Source organism: Bombus affinis, chromosome 9, assembly GCF_024516045.1.
Source record: "Bombus affinis isolate iyBomAffi1 chromosome 9, iyBomAffi1.2, whole genome shotgun sequence".
Taxonomy (NCBI): domain Eukaryota; kingdom Metazoa; phylum Arthropoda; class Insecta; order Hymenoptera; family Apidae; genus Bombus; species Bombus affinis.
In genome coordinates this window covers 5,298,260-5,311,953 of record NC_066352.1, presented here as the reverse complement: position 1 = coordinate 5,311,953, position 13,694 = coordinate 5,298,260, and the positions used below count along the sequence as shown (strand labels likewise).

The following is a 13,694-nucleotide window of genomic DNA, read 5'->3' as shown; positions in this document are numbered from 1 at the left end:
CGATCAATTATTCCAAATCCGGCGTGTGCAGGCGCACCAAGGGAAGAACCGAAAATTCCCTCCGAGTGGGCGAAATCATCCAGGTGGAAAATTGTTTTGCCGCCATTCGCAATACGTAGAGTGGATAGGTATAACCGTCGCGGATTGGACTTATCGATTTTATTGAGAATACAGCGCGGTTCGTCGGAATACGATCCGAACGATTGGGATGGAGGGATAGATGCCTCGTCCAGCAATCGGCGAGACGTGAAAACGCGAAATGGAAAAATTTGAGGCCAGGTTGGCCCGATCAGGCTGGTGATAGTGGTGGTAGTAGTAGAGTTTTCGCGTTTAATTGAAAAAAAGAGGACCAGCGGGGTCCAAACCTCTCGAAAGGATCCGATTTAGAATTTCTGCCGGTGCTCGATACCTCCCAACAGCCTCGAATCGTTTTCATTCGGTACAGGCACTTCCCTAGCATCGCTGGGGCGACGTTTTGCGACGCGACGATCTATGAGGAGGTCCTCAACGCGCGACAAACCGTCACTTCTCTCATGGGAATTTTCAATCCACGCTTCTTTGAACGTCGACTGCGAGATAAATCACCAGCTTTTTTCATTCGCGCTACATCCAAGGAGAGGGTAGATTCGATTCCCTAGACCGAATCTCCCGATCGAACGAAATTAAAAGAATCACTTGTTCATCTTCTCTACCTACTGAACTCTGGGTGTCTGTCGCGGGCGATTGACTCTGTCGTGACTCTACTTGACGGTGACAATAAAATAACGAACGCGCGTGAAGTACAGCGATAAATTAGAGCGGTAGGATCTAAACGGCAAGGGAACTGTCATTCGTGAGAAATTACGTACCTTGGTCGAGTGTCGTTGACTGGGACGGTTGGCTGATGGAACCAGGGTAGATCGACGACAAGACGTGGTGGATCTTGTACGCGAGATAGACTGTCGTAGCACTCGAATTGCTTTCTCTCTTTTACTCTTTCTTCATTTGTCTCTTTTGCTCTCTCTCCTTCTTTCTCTCGCTTTCTCGCTCTTTCCCTCGCGTGCCCTTGGACTTGAGCCCCGTTCACGGCCACAACCAACACAGAAATGCTGGGATTGCAAGGCGTGCGGCCACTTTTCCTGCCGGTACCACCAGGTGGGGGGATGTGCCCGGTTGCTGTTGGCAGGTGGAATGCTCAACATCACCGCAACGTACTCACGAATTATTAGTGCGACGGGACGTCCTGGAAAGGGAGAAGGAGAAGAGGAGATAGTGGTGTGTTTGCCTGGATAGGTAGAGGGGGGAGAAGAAACGATACTCTGGAGGGGATACTAAAGGGAGGAAGGCCCCCGCGATTCGGGCAACTCAACGTGTGATTTCAAGTACGTTCACCGGCACTGCGCTTCCGCGGTTTCGCGGAATGAGCCTTTTGGGTTCCTGGCCTTGCCCGCCTTCGCTTTTAAGGTCTTTGGACGCTAAATATTGCTGGTTCCTCACACGCCTCGCTCAACTTATCATCCCCGTCGTCTCGCTTCCTCATGTCAGCGGATACTAATTATTTTTTCAATTATTTTCCTCATCAGCAGCTGAAATTCCTTTTGTAGCCATATTCGCGTGCGAAACAATAAAAGTCATTTGCAGCTCGTCTATTTTTTAGCATTGAAGATCGTTCTATCGGATTCAATTTACCTCGTATAATTGCCAATTACATAGTTAGTTAGTATAAACATCTGATGTAATGAAAATTAAGCTTTTTTCGCTTTTTAATTCGAGCTTCCGGAACACTTGACGAAAATAACGTGCTTTAAAAGAATAGGAATTATAATTTTATTGTGTTATTTGGTTTTTGTTTCCTGTTGTTTAATGGTGTTTGATGGTCGTCGTTATTTTCATAGATAGCAAAATGACTAAATAAGAGAGATCCTTAAAGAGGATATCCAATAGGAGGTTTCCTTTCTTTTTTGCTGTAGCTAAACAACGTTTCACGTTTCTTGCTTTAATATTGCACTTGAAATTAAAATTTACTTTCAACCCGTTTTCGTTGCCGTTAGTTTCTCGTGCACTTTGGGTAAATGGTTCGTAGACGTCGGAATATGTAATAGTGCGATAATACGGTACTCGAAGATTATGATGTACGGTTCACTATTTCTTTAATTACAGTTAACATAACATACTTATGACACACAGTGTCAATTTTTAATTTCTACGTCCTTTCGAGCACTATTAATAATTTCAAATTTTTGAACCATAAATAACTTTCATTTTTATTCTTCTTCTTACTAATTTGTTATAATTTAATTGTGGATATTTATTGGCACAATTAAAGAAACAAAATTTAAGTAGGAATTTGTTTTACCTATTAAATATTCAAACGAGTACTCTACTTTGATTATCTTATATATTCTTGCACATTGTATGCATTCTGTGCAATTATAAAGAACTTGCTATACCATGTTTTCTCATGTTTTATAATTTTTTCCCATTTAACGCATTTTTTAACCTTACACGAAGATCGTAATCTATAGAGACGATGTTCAGCGGATATGGTGAATGTGATAAAACTGACCATTCAATTGCCGTGTGAGTTTTGCTACATGCGGTCGCGCATTATCATGCAATGGAACCACATCCTTGCAATTGATATGCGCACAACGTCTTTCCTCAAGTTTTTGCTGCACTCATTCCAATTTCTGGATGTAGGTACGTGTTACGATTTCAGGTTTATTTTCGTTCAATTTTACAAATTACAAGGATACATCTCTTCCATTAGTATCTGTATTAGTATCTCCCTGGTAGCCATTGCAATTTCCCATTTTAAAAAGATGAAAACAGTGACGCTTAGACAAAGAATGTGCATTCATTCATTGGATATACAGCTTCTATATTGTATCATTTATGACGTTGTATTAAAACTTTGCATTAATTATAATGTTCTTTTAACGTTTAATTTCATGTCATTGAAAGTTTTGGTTAAATAATGATTTAGCTTAATTCTTTTTGTATAAATTCCACATCGTAAGTGTTATCATAACTAATGCAATTATCAATACCTATTTGTATTTTATAAACAATAGAAAAAATTTATTTGTTGTATTTGATACCAGTTATTTAGAGTCTTATTTATTTTCTGTCGTTCATTTGGAATTCGTTATCATTTTATTATACTGGCAATTACAGTTGTGTCTAGTAAATGATCTTACTCCAGTTTATCTTTGAAATCTCTTGAATGAAACTTTAAAAATCATTTACGCATTGTCCCATGTTATTATGTCGTCACGTAATCATACACGTTAAAATGTCTTTTTCAGTCGTCGTTAATCTCTTGTTTGAATACCCCGAGACTCATACGAACGTGTTCACTTTCAAGTTTTCCACTATTTTTAATTCGAAATCACACTTGAAACACGCTGATTAGCTTCAGATCAGTGACCAGAAAATTGCGAGCATGTATTTATTACAGAAATAGAAAAAATATTACCTGCAATGTGCCACATAAGTTTCTCCAAGAATACAAATTTCCTTTAGTCACAGTGGAAGTTATTTATAACTCAACTTAATAGTTCAATTATTTACAATTAGTTGCACTAAAGTTTAATCGATACGCACCGGTTTATCGTTCTCTCGCAGGGTGTATTATAGAACTTCTATAGGCTGCATTACGAACGTTTTCTCGTGATTGATTTATTACAATGTAATACTGCTTTATCTTCCATAATCATTCCAGTTTTCTCTGTCCAGTTAAACGCGTGGAAGTTGATCCTAACAAGCTTACGACTTGAGCATCGACTTCGTTTGCCGAACTACGTATTTGCATTACTTCCCGGTCGACAACTTTCGAAGTAGAAGAAGTTGATATAATTTTCGTATGCAGTTCTCAAATGAGGATTTTAGTAGAAAAGTAGTAGGATAAAATATTTAATCTTAGAAAACTATGGTAATGGTAAATTTTAATAGTATGCTTCGAAATATCAAGACACGTTGTCTTAATAGCATGTAAATTCATGAAATCTTGTAGATATCGTAAATACCTTATATCACATATCGTCGCCTGGAATTACCTTGTCTTTGAAAAAAAGTTGTAGTTGTACTACTTTCCTTAAACTCCTTGCGTGATAGTAATAATTGATTCTCCTATTTATTGTACAAGTTCTGCAAGGTATCTTCTAATTATATTCTCTCTCCGGTATTAATATACGTATCCGACGAAGACAGAGAAATTACACGAGCTATTAAGATTAAGAACAGATACCATCAGCACAAGATTTAAATTGAAAAATTCTTTTCACAAGTAACGAAACAATCAACTGTCAAAGAACTCATGGCAATTATATCCTCCGTGTTCGCAACATTGTCTATAATATATAATTGTTCTCCGTAATCTTCGCAGGTTAATTTCCAAAACGCACGATAGTACTTTATCATATCAAAGTATCTCACTCAAAGGAAGGAAGAGAAAGAGAGAGAGAGGGAGAGAGAGCCTTCTGACCATAAACACGCTGACGAACGTCTTATCCTTTCTCATTCCTATTCTATAATTACGTTTCGATGCGATCTGGATGGGTCGTAGATGGCGTAACACGCAGAATACGTCGAATGAATTGCCATACTCGTATTCGCCGCGCGTCCCGATATTATCATCGGGTAAAATAATATCGCAAATGATTGCCGGCGAACGTGATCCCGTTCTTTAAGCCCGGCGTATATACCGCATTAAAATGTAGTAAAACGGATGCCATAAATCTTCGAGCTACTTCGCGGCTGCGCACACATCGCGCTAACGTTAAACGTTCAGGAAAACGTCAAGTGGATCTTGTCCGAGCAACCTGTTCGGAAGCTTTTCATGCGCGTTGAATCTTGGCTACCACGAACTTGACTCACACTCGTCAAGGAATTGTCATGGATCTCTTGACCGTTTGCAAATCGTGCTGTTCTTGGCTGCTGGATATTATCCCTTCCCCCCTTGAAGGTTCAAGCGACTTAATAGTCCTGGGAACTGTCATCGAGGAACAAGCACACAGAGAACATGTGGAGCAATGAGATTCGCGTCATCGTTTTAAAGATACAACCATGTGTTAAGTAACAGAGGCTATCAAGATATAAGCGAACAGCGTAATAGTTCGGACTTGTAGCCAGCGCGTTCGTTTGATTCCGTTCCGGCGTTTCGAACTGGTTACGCTTCACGTCGTAGCCAACATTCTAACGGGCATTTCTATTAGCAGCCAGTCGCTTCTTAGGGACTACGATTAATTTCGCAGAGCTTAAGACAAGTAATACGATTCGAATCCTTTCAGTGTGAGGCGAATGAAGTTAGCTGATAGGTTTATTAAAATTTATGTCGCATGGTGGGCTACCAGGAGAGTGCGTTGTTTGTAGATATTCCTTTGGGATAAGATATTGGAAGAAGCAATGCAATTTGAATGCTTTGAGGGTAAAATGAGTTTATGGAAATTTACGTAGGATTACGGGTTATTAGTTGCGTGTATTGTCTATGGAAACGTGAAAAAATATGTTGGATATAATCATTAACCAATATGATTCTTTAATTTTACACCGATGACGCTATAGCTGAATCCTTCATTACTGTAATTATAATTATAATAATGAACTATAATTATGATTATTGGTTTAATATTGCTGTGAATGATTGGAAATAAAATGAGAATTATACTCTCTTTAAAATACAATGTTATTGGTTAAGAAAAATCAATAACACGAACACTCAGCTTATTGATACTTACATTAGGAGGAAATTATGAGCTAAATCAAAATATATTTAAACGTTGATAAATTAAGACGATGTTTAATATGCCAATATGATAGATAATATGCTACTTTCATCCAGGATAGAATTGATATTTATTATATTATATGTATATAGAGAAATTAATGGAAAGTATGTCTGATGAAAAATACTGATACTTCTACTCCAATTTTGTTCTTATTTCTGGAGATGACACTTAGATAACTGTAGGTTCAGCTTTGTCTACTAATTTAAAGGGAGTAAACAATTCTTACGCAATGCAATTATCTAAGATTGATTTAGTTATATCCTTCATCAGAAGATCACGTAATCAGAGACGCTAAAAAGATGGAAGATACGATACGAGATAGTTTCTAGTAGAATTAAATACATCCTATACAACTACATGAAAGATCGCTTTCATCTTCATCAGATATAACGAGTACGAATCTTTCGAATAATTATTGCATGCAGTTAAAATTCTATTTTGTCGTTTATCTCATAAAATCTAACTTTTAAGCATCGATCATTGCTTTTTATAATACGCATGGATTTAACATTTTACTTTATTGATTATTGCATAAAGTCCAATTTTTAACGAATCATGGTTGCCTTGTATAGTATTTATTGGTAAGCATAGAAAAATTCAGAATTTGCTGTTACAAAATCTTAGTGGAACGTGTGGGTTGGCGTTATTGGATATTTCCTTATTGCACCAACTTTTCTTGCACCCACGTTCAAGAGTAATGGCTGCACGTTTCGCTTAGAAATGTTACGGTATATTATATTAGAATATTCACACACTATTTTAAGGATACCAGAAATGTGGTTAAGCAGTCTATTACGGGTGTTGATATTTTGTTTTATTATTTTTGCTCGAGACATGTTAAACTAGTCAATCGTAACGTTTTCTTTTCCGATTCAAGAGTTCTGCATTTTACTGTTAATTGTCATAACGGCATTTGAGATATTGCCAAATTTCTGAACAATATCCAGTAATCATTGTTACTTTCAATTTTTATGAGACAAATTGGAAAATCAATGTTGGAATTTTAAACATCCTTTACTTGTACTAGTGAAGAAATGAGTGTTCAGAAAACAAAATAATACAAGCATTTTTATCATTAATTATAAATTAGTTCTAAATACATTAAAAATTGGTTACAAATACATTTGCAATTGTCTTACCATAGTAATTCGTTATATCAGTTAAGTCAAATTAAACAGACTGTAAACCTAATGAAAAATGATAATTTCAATTTGAAAATATTTGTTACTGTTATACATATAATAGTGTTCACTTCTATAAATATTTCTATAAAATAATTAAAATCAGAGAAGCTGTTATATATATTACAAGCTAAGAGCCACAATGTTTTTAAATTTCCACTACGGACAATAAAGTCCTAAATTTTAGAAATTTATAACAAAATGTCTCACACAAGGTGTGATGCAAAGTCAACAGTGAGGAACGAAGAAATTGTTAGCATATCTTTGTAGATTCACTATTGCACGTTGTGAATAATGTACTAAAGACAAAGCTAAAGTGTCATAAGTCTTCCGATAAAACGGGGCAAATGTTACAGCATTTTCTACGAAGCTGTAAACATTTTCTAAAGAACACTTACTTGAAGAAGGTTCTTCTTGTTATGCGATGTTAGAAGTTGCATTTAACGTGCACCAATCTTCACTGTCCAATAACATTAATTTTCTGATGATTTACATACAAAAATGGTACTTTTATTATAAGGTATTTAAATAAATTTAAATATTCTTTATATTCTGAGCACGATTCGTGCAATTGTTAAGAATCAGTGGATATCAAATAAATCAGAAACCTTATTTCTCGATATGGTTAATATATTCGTCGGCGGAATCCCTCGGGCTGTAGACTGTAGATTGCTTATTCGTGCAGCGCTGCAACCATAGATGACAAGTAGCTGTAATCGTATCAAAGCACACACGCGCGTATGCGTAGGCGTAGATAATCTAAATAAATATTGCGATATGACAAATGCGCTAGTGTATCAGTGATTTTATTTGATGCCTAGGGAAATGGGAAATACATTCATAAATGTTAACTAGTTCAGATTAAAACGATTATAAACTGTATTTCATTTGTTAGACTCATAAAACTCGTTTATCTCTGTTTTACGAAACTGATTGTTTCGGAAATGTTTTTGGATTTATGGGAAATTTAAAGGTGCAAACATGCACTGAGTGTATATACTACGGTAAAATATATAAAATATTAAATGTACAGTACTTGTCGTAATATTCAATGAAAATTTATCTTTTGCTCTGTTCATTTATTTTCATCCTATCAAAAATAATCAAGTGTGCATAGTACGTACATTTCAAAATATTCGTGGCCTACATCTCTTTAGACATTCATATTACTATGTTCTTGATTATATTTATGTTTGTTATTTTTCTATATTATAGTATATTTTCTATATATATATATTACAACGTGCATATTTCATATACAATTCTTCAATTATATTGTATGAATTGACCCCAAACATTCACTGGGTCTTAGATCAGGATCAGATCACGTAAGCAATCACGAATTTTATCCAATTCGTGTAAATAATCTTCATATAGTGACTACAAAAAATATTCGTACATATCCTTACTTTCCTATGAGACTTCTTTCTTTTCTTCCTTTATCAGCTTCTACAATTTATTTACATATCAAATTTTTGTATCCGTATGATGAAATATTATTAAATGATACGAAATTTCATAGGGACTAATTGATTGGTATGATAAGTCTACAATAAATACAATGTTATACGTATTCTTTGTAAGTACTGCATCTAAGTAATCATATGACATGGAGCTTTTGCATGAACTTAGAAAGACAAGCACGTCATATACAGAAAAGAATTGTTATTCTATTATCCGCATATCAAACTACGTTCAATATGTCCGAATGTATACGTACGTTGAAACTTACTATGGCGTTTAATAGGATATGTTGGTACGTATGTAAATTGGTAGCGCAAACGATTCGCGAATCGACACCGTACGAATAACTGTGACTATAATCGCATAAAGCGGGGCTGGTTAGAACGCGGAAATGTATGAACGCGTTGTTAAGGGTGCGCGTAACAAATGTACGTACGGTTTAACGACCAGAGGACTCATTCTGAAACCAACTAGAAGGGACGTTCTGCAATTTGCAACGCGACCTGTCGGAGATAAATGTCTCGCATTGTTACCCAGCTCGAGTGTTTCCAGCAAAAAGCCAACGGGGCTCTGATGTCACCGCTGGAATCCTATAAGCAACCGATTACAACTTGGTGACAGTTCGTTACGCACTTTGACGCAATTATCGCTCAAACCCACAATCACATTTTCATCATAAAGCGAGTAGTCCGATTAACGATAGTGGCTGACATTTATAATCGTAATTTGTTTCTTATCGATCACATTTATGCTGCTATTTATCTAACTGATGGTATGCAAATGAGGTATCGAGAGGAAAACTGCACTCCTTGGTTAAAATGTTCTGTTTAGCATTTTTCCATTTTTCAAGATATTTTGAAGTACGTATTTAAAATTCCTCGTGCTTTTAACGTTTTAAGTAAAGTTATACACTCTGCAGGTCGTTATGAAATAACGACTGGATCTTAAATTGAACGAAGAGAAGCAAATAGTACAAAGAAAATAATTGAAGTTCAGAGTTTTTCAATTTTGAAATGTTAAAGATAGAATAATAAGAAAAGGTTCAGAATCGGATGGTATGCTATCTTTGTAACTGCAAATTTCAATGTTATTATAATACGGTGCGTAATTTATTCAAGCATTGCGTAATTTTTGTTTCATACCATTGGAACCTAATTATCGGTTGGACAACGATATTCATTATCACATACTTTAAGTATTGATTTATGTGTCACATCACTGAGAAAAAAAAAACTGAAAAGGGTATTTCCATTTTATCCTTTCTTGGCTGGCAGCACCCTACTTTTCATGTAAAAGACCTCGGTAAATCTTACATACGAGACAACATTTTGCTCCTATGTTTAATAATTTTCAGAGAAAACACCATATAACATTCTAGATAGAACCCCTTGCACGCCATTGCCCGTTTCACCTTGGATAATATAAAATTCCATGAAAAAGTGCTATGCAAATGCTGCGACGTAGTATTAAATCAAGTAACCGAGATGCTTTGTAAAAATTGGCAAATTATATACGTAGAAATTAAAAAGTCGAATATTCTCAGCGTACTTGCACTCATCATGAACCTGTTCATAGCTATTATTGTACAATATAGCCTTATCTGTTCTTTTTCCATCTCCTAAATATACATACGTCGTTGTACTTGGAGAAAGATGTCGTATTCTTTGAATTCTGCATTTTCTTATATGCAAAATTCTTTTTTATCCTTAAGGTCTATAAGACTTTTTCAGTAACAGTGCTAGTTCATAGCCGCGCATTCTTTTTAAATTAGAAACCTAACAAACAAGTGGAATTGAATGTTTTGCTCTTATTCAATACGAGTTGAAGAGTAGAAAAATGATTTCTTGCAGCGATGATATTGTTACAGGACGATAATGTTAAAGCGAAATTCGCATAGGGTGAAATAAATTGATAATCTTGAAAGGTGAATGGTAATAAAAAAATCGTAATTTCTAATGTTGTCTGCGTCACCATATATGTAACTGAAAAACACTTATTTATATAGAATATTATATTTATTATATTATAGTATTATACTTATCTATTTAAATAGAATTCTTTATACATATATCCATAAATTTGCCTTATAACGATGCATTACAATCCGAACAAGTTATTTGTAAACGAAAGTGAAAATTGCAAAATAGAATAAAACTCCTTTCATAAAATTCAGGATGCCATCGCATCATTAAGATATTTTTATAGTGGTGCGTAGTATATTCCCTGTTTATTTGTTTTCTTGATAGCAGCACATAAAATGCGAAGATATCTATCATGATATATATGGGAAATAATTAACAATTTAGGAATATAATTCAGTATACTACATGACGTAACGGTGCATACGGTAAATACTATGTAAACTATTGAATATAGAATTGAAACCCGAGTATGAAATAATTAACTCTCAACATAAGATAATTGACCGACTGGTTAAATAGTAATTACATCCCAATTTGAATATATTAAGCGATGACTGACTGAGTGGTGAATATATTACATGTTGATTAAGTTCTACTAAACAAGCGTTTCATTGTTAGTTAAAGAGAAAACGACTTGAATGATGTTAAAATGCAACATAAATACCGGAATGAATCTAAATGAACTGCAATTTTCTCATAGAAACTATTTCCTACTTTAATTAAAGTACATGCTATTTATATATTAAAACTGTTTAACAAGTAATTCATCAGCGAATCACATAGATCTACCATGAGTGTCTGAACCCCTTCATTTATTTCTCACGACTGGGAAATACTCGTTTGTTTTGAGCAGTGCTGTTGAATAAAATTTTTCGTTGTTAGTATAATTAGATTGTGGATCTTTAGAAAATTCATATAACATTCAAAAATATATAAAAAATGTTCAAAGTAAAATTCTGTTCGCAATATTGAAAATTTCAAGAATAAAACAAATCTTTTAATTAAAAGCTATTTTCAAGGGGCTTACATTTTTACATTTAACAGGATCTTTTCATTTTTATTTACGACAAAAAGACATAAAAATTAGAAAATTAATAAAAATGCACTCATCGTGTTTCTCTCTTGTCATTTTCATATGAATTTAAATAAAAATTCACAATTCTAAATATGATTATTTAGCTCAATTAAGAACATACGATACTTATACAAATAAGCAATATGGTTCGTTTCGAGCAACTTGATGTGTCAGAAGTATGACTCAATATTATAATTAACTTAGTGCTGTTTTACTCCGATACAGTACCGTTAACCAGTCGACACGAATCGTATAATTAGCACGTTGATTCCGTAAAAAAATTGGAAATCGTATGGGGAAAAGCTTTTATTAAAACGGTGTATTATAATACGAAGCAGCGATATAATGCATTAGTGCACTTTTAACAGGATGTACTATATGTATCTCGTAAATGTTCTTCTTTCCTGGTAATAAATATAATACCAGGTCGGCTAGTGAACAACACTCATCAGCGAACAGTAATGCCAATTATTGCGTTAACAAGTGGCAACATACGAACTTTTCTTTCTATATTAATTACGTCGAAAATAAGGATATGAAAAGTTTCTCTCGTTCTATAGGAGAAAAATTGTTTATGGACATGTTAATGCACGTTGATGACATAGTCATAGTCAATTAGTCACCTGTATCGTGACAATCCATTTTCTTATAACGTATCATAAATATGTTTCGTACAAGCTCCTGGATGATGATGCCTGGGTCATTTCTGATTTACATATTCTCTGAATCACGTTCGTATCATTCTGTTGAATTATACGATTTCACTTTTTAAAAGTGGTAAAGATAGGATATTATAGAATTTTATTTGACTTATCATCGTCGTTGGATCTTTATTACTTTATGAAAGTCACGAAGCCATAAAAAAGTTATGAAACAAAAATTACAGGCGTTATAAAATTGTCACAAGTATATTAAATAACGATAATTACAAAATGAAATGTCATCATTAATACGTCTTCTTTCTCTAAAACATCACAATACATGGAACATCAGATGTGGGTTGCTTTGTTACGTTCAGTGGTTAAGCCTCGGTGCAAGATTAAGACAATTACAATGAAACGCTAATAATATTAATCCCTTCGCTGCGTCGCAAATATCGACTAATTCTTTGTTAAAAGTATATGTACGCGTTACTTATAACTTAGAGTCGTTATACAATAATTTATCATATTGCACAAAGTATTTAAATATTCACACATAAAATATTTTCCCAGTTATCGGAAACTGTTACTAGCACTATACAAAAATTACTTCCATTCTAAGCTTGTTATAGTGACAGCTATATATTCTTAAATATGTATTATCAATTATCTGTTTAATATTAAAATACATATTCAAAACACAGTGTACATAAAATTAAAGATCTCATTTCAAACGAAGCGAACATTTTCGATTTCCGATTTCCGATTTCCGTTAAAGCCGTATTGCAATCGTGGGTAGTATGTCAACCCTATTTACAATTCCTCTGTATTTTCTGGCACTTGATTGCGAACAGTCGAAGGGATACAATAGCCATCGCACACGCCCACTCTTTTCCAAACAAATCGAAAGACGATAGAATTTCTTTCGACCAGTTTACATTCGAGACCCCAGATCCCGGCTCCCCTTTACAACGACGCGAGGGACAATATTTACGTGCAGACGATCAAATTTGTCCACTAGAATAGGAATAAAAGAACGAAAATAAAAACGAAAAAAAAAAGAAAATGGACCAGCAGAAAAAAGTAACCGTCGACTAACAAGGCCTTTTGAAGCCGGCGGTGTTTATAACATCATTAACTTTCTACAACAACCGGCTGCCCTGTTTTCATTAGTTTGTTGGCACATGGCACATACTATCGATGCAGTGACACTTTCCTATTGTGTTGTCCGAGTGTAGTATTGATTTGTCGGGTAGTACTAACACTGTTCGCTTTTCGCGTGGACGCGTACGTTTTTGATGTTGCCGAACCAAAGCTTTATGTACATTTATATAGCGCCTGCTTGATACGTCCTATCTGCGTAATTCAACAAAAAGCAGCCGGAATCCGATGTAATAGTTTTATTCAGCTTTGACGTACACCAGTGTCCATTGATCTCGTGAAATTGTCAAAAACCGATTAAAAAAAAAAAAAAAAGAAACAAAAAACGGAAAAAGAGAAAAAGACACTTTTGCATGATTGCTGTTTTACGTGTTGGAAATATACGCGTGTATTGTCGTGAGTTTCTATAAAGTAATTTTATAATCCAACAAATGTTTCGCCGATGAAACATTATCTTAATATTGATTGCGATTTTTTAAATT

At 34.7% G+C, this 13,694-nt stretch overlaps 2 protein-coding genes across 4 annotated transcripts in view; one reads left to right on the top strand and one right to left on the bottom strand.

The window, feature by feature from the left end:
- The window catches only part of LOC126920756 (uncharacterized), a 253,230-nt gene extending 252,171 nt beyond the window's left edge, over window positions 1–1,059 (bottom strand). Inside the window, exon 1 of the mRNA XM_050731506.1 lies at window positions 849–1,059. The gene's annotated coding sequence lies outside the window, so the exon portion shown is untranslated. The remainder of the gene's footprint in view (window positions 1–848) is intronic.
- Window positions 1–13,694, top strand: part of LOC126920757 (autophagy-related protein 16-1) — a 607,999-nt gene that overhangs the window by 524,965 nt on the left and 69,340 nt on the right. The gene's annotated exons all lie outside the window — the stretch shown is intronic.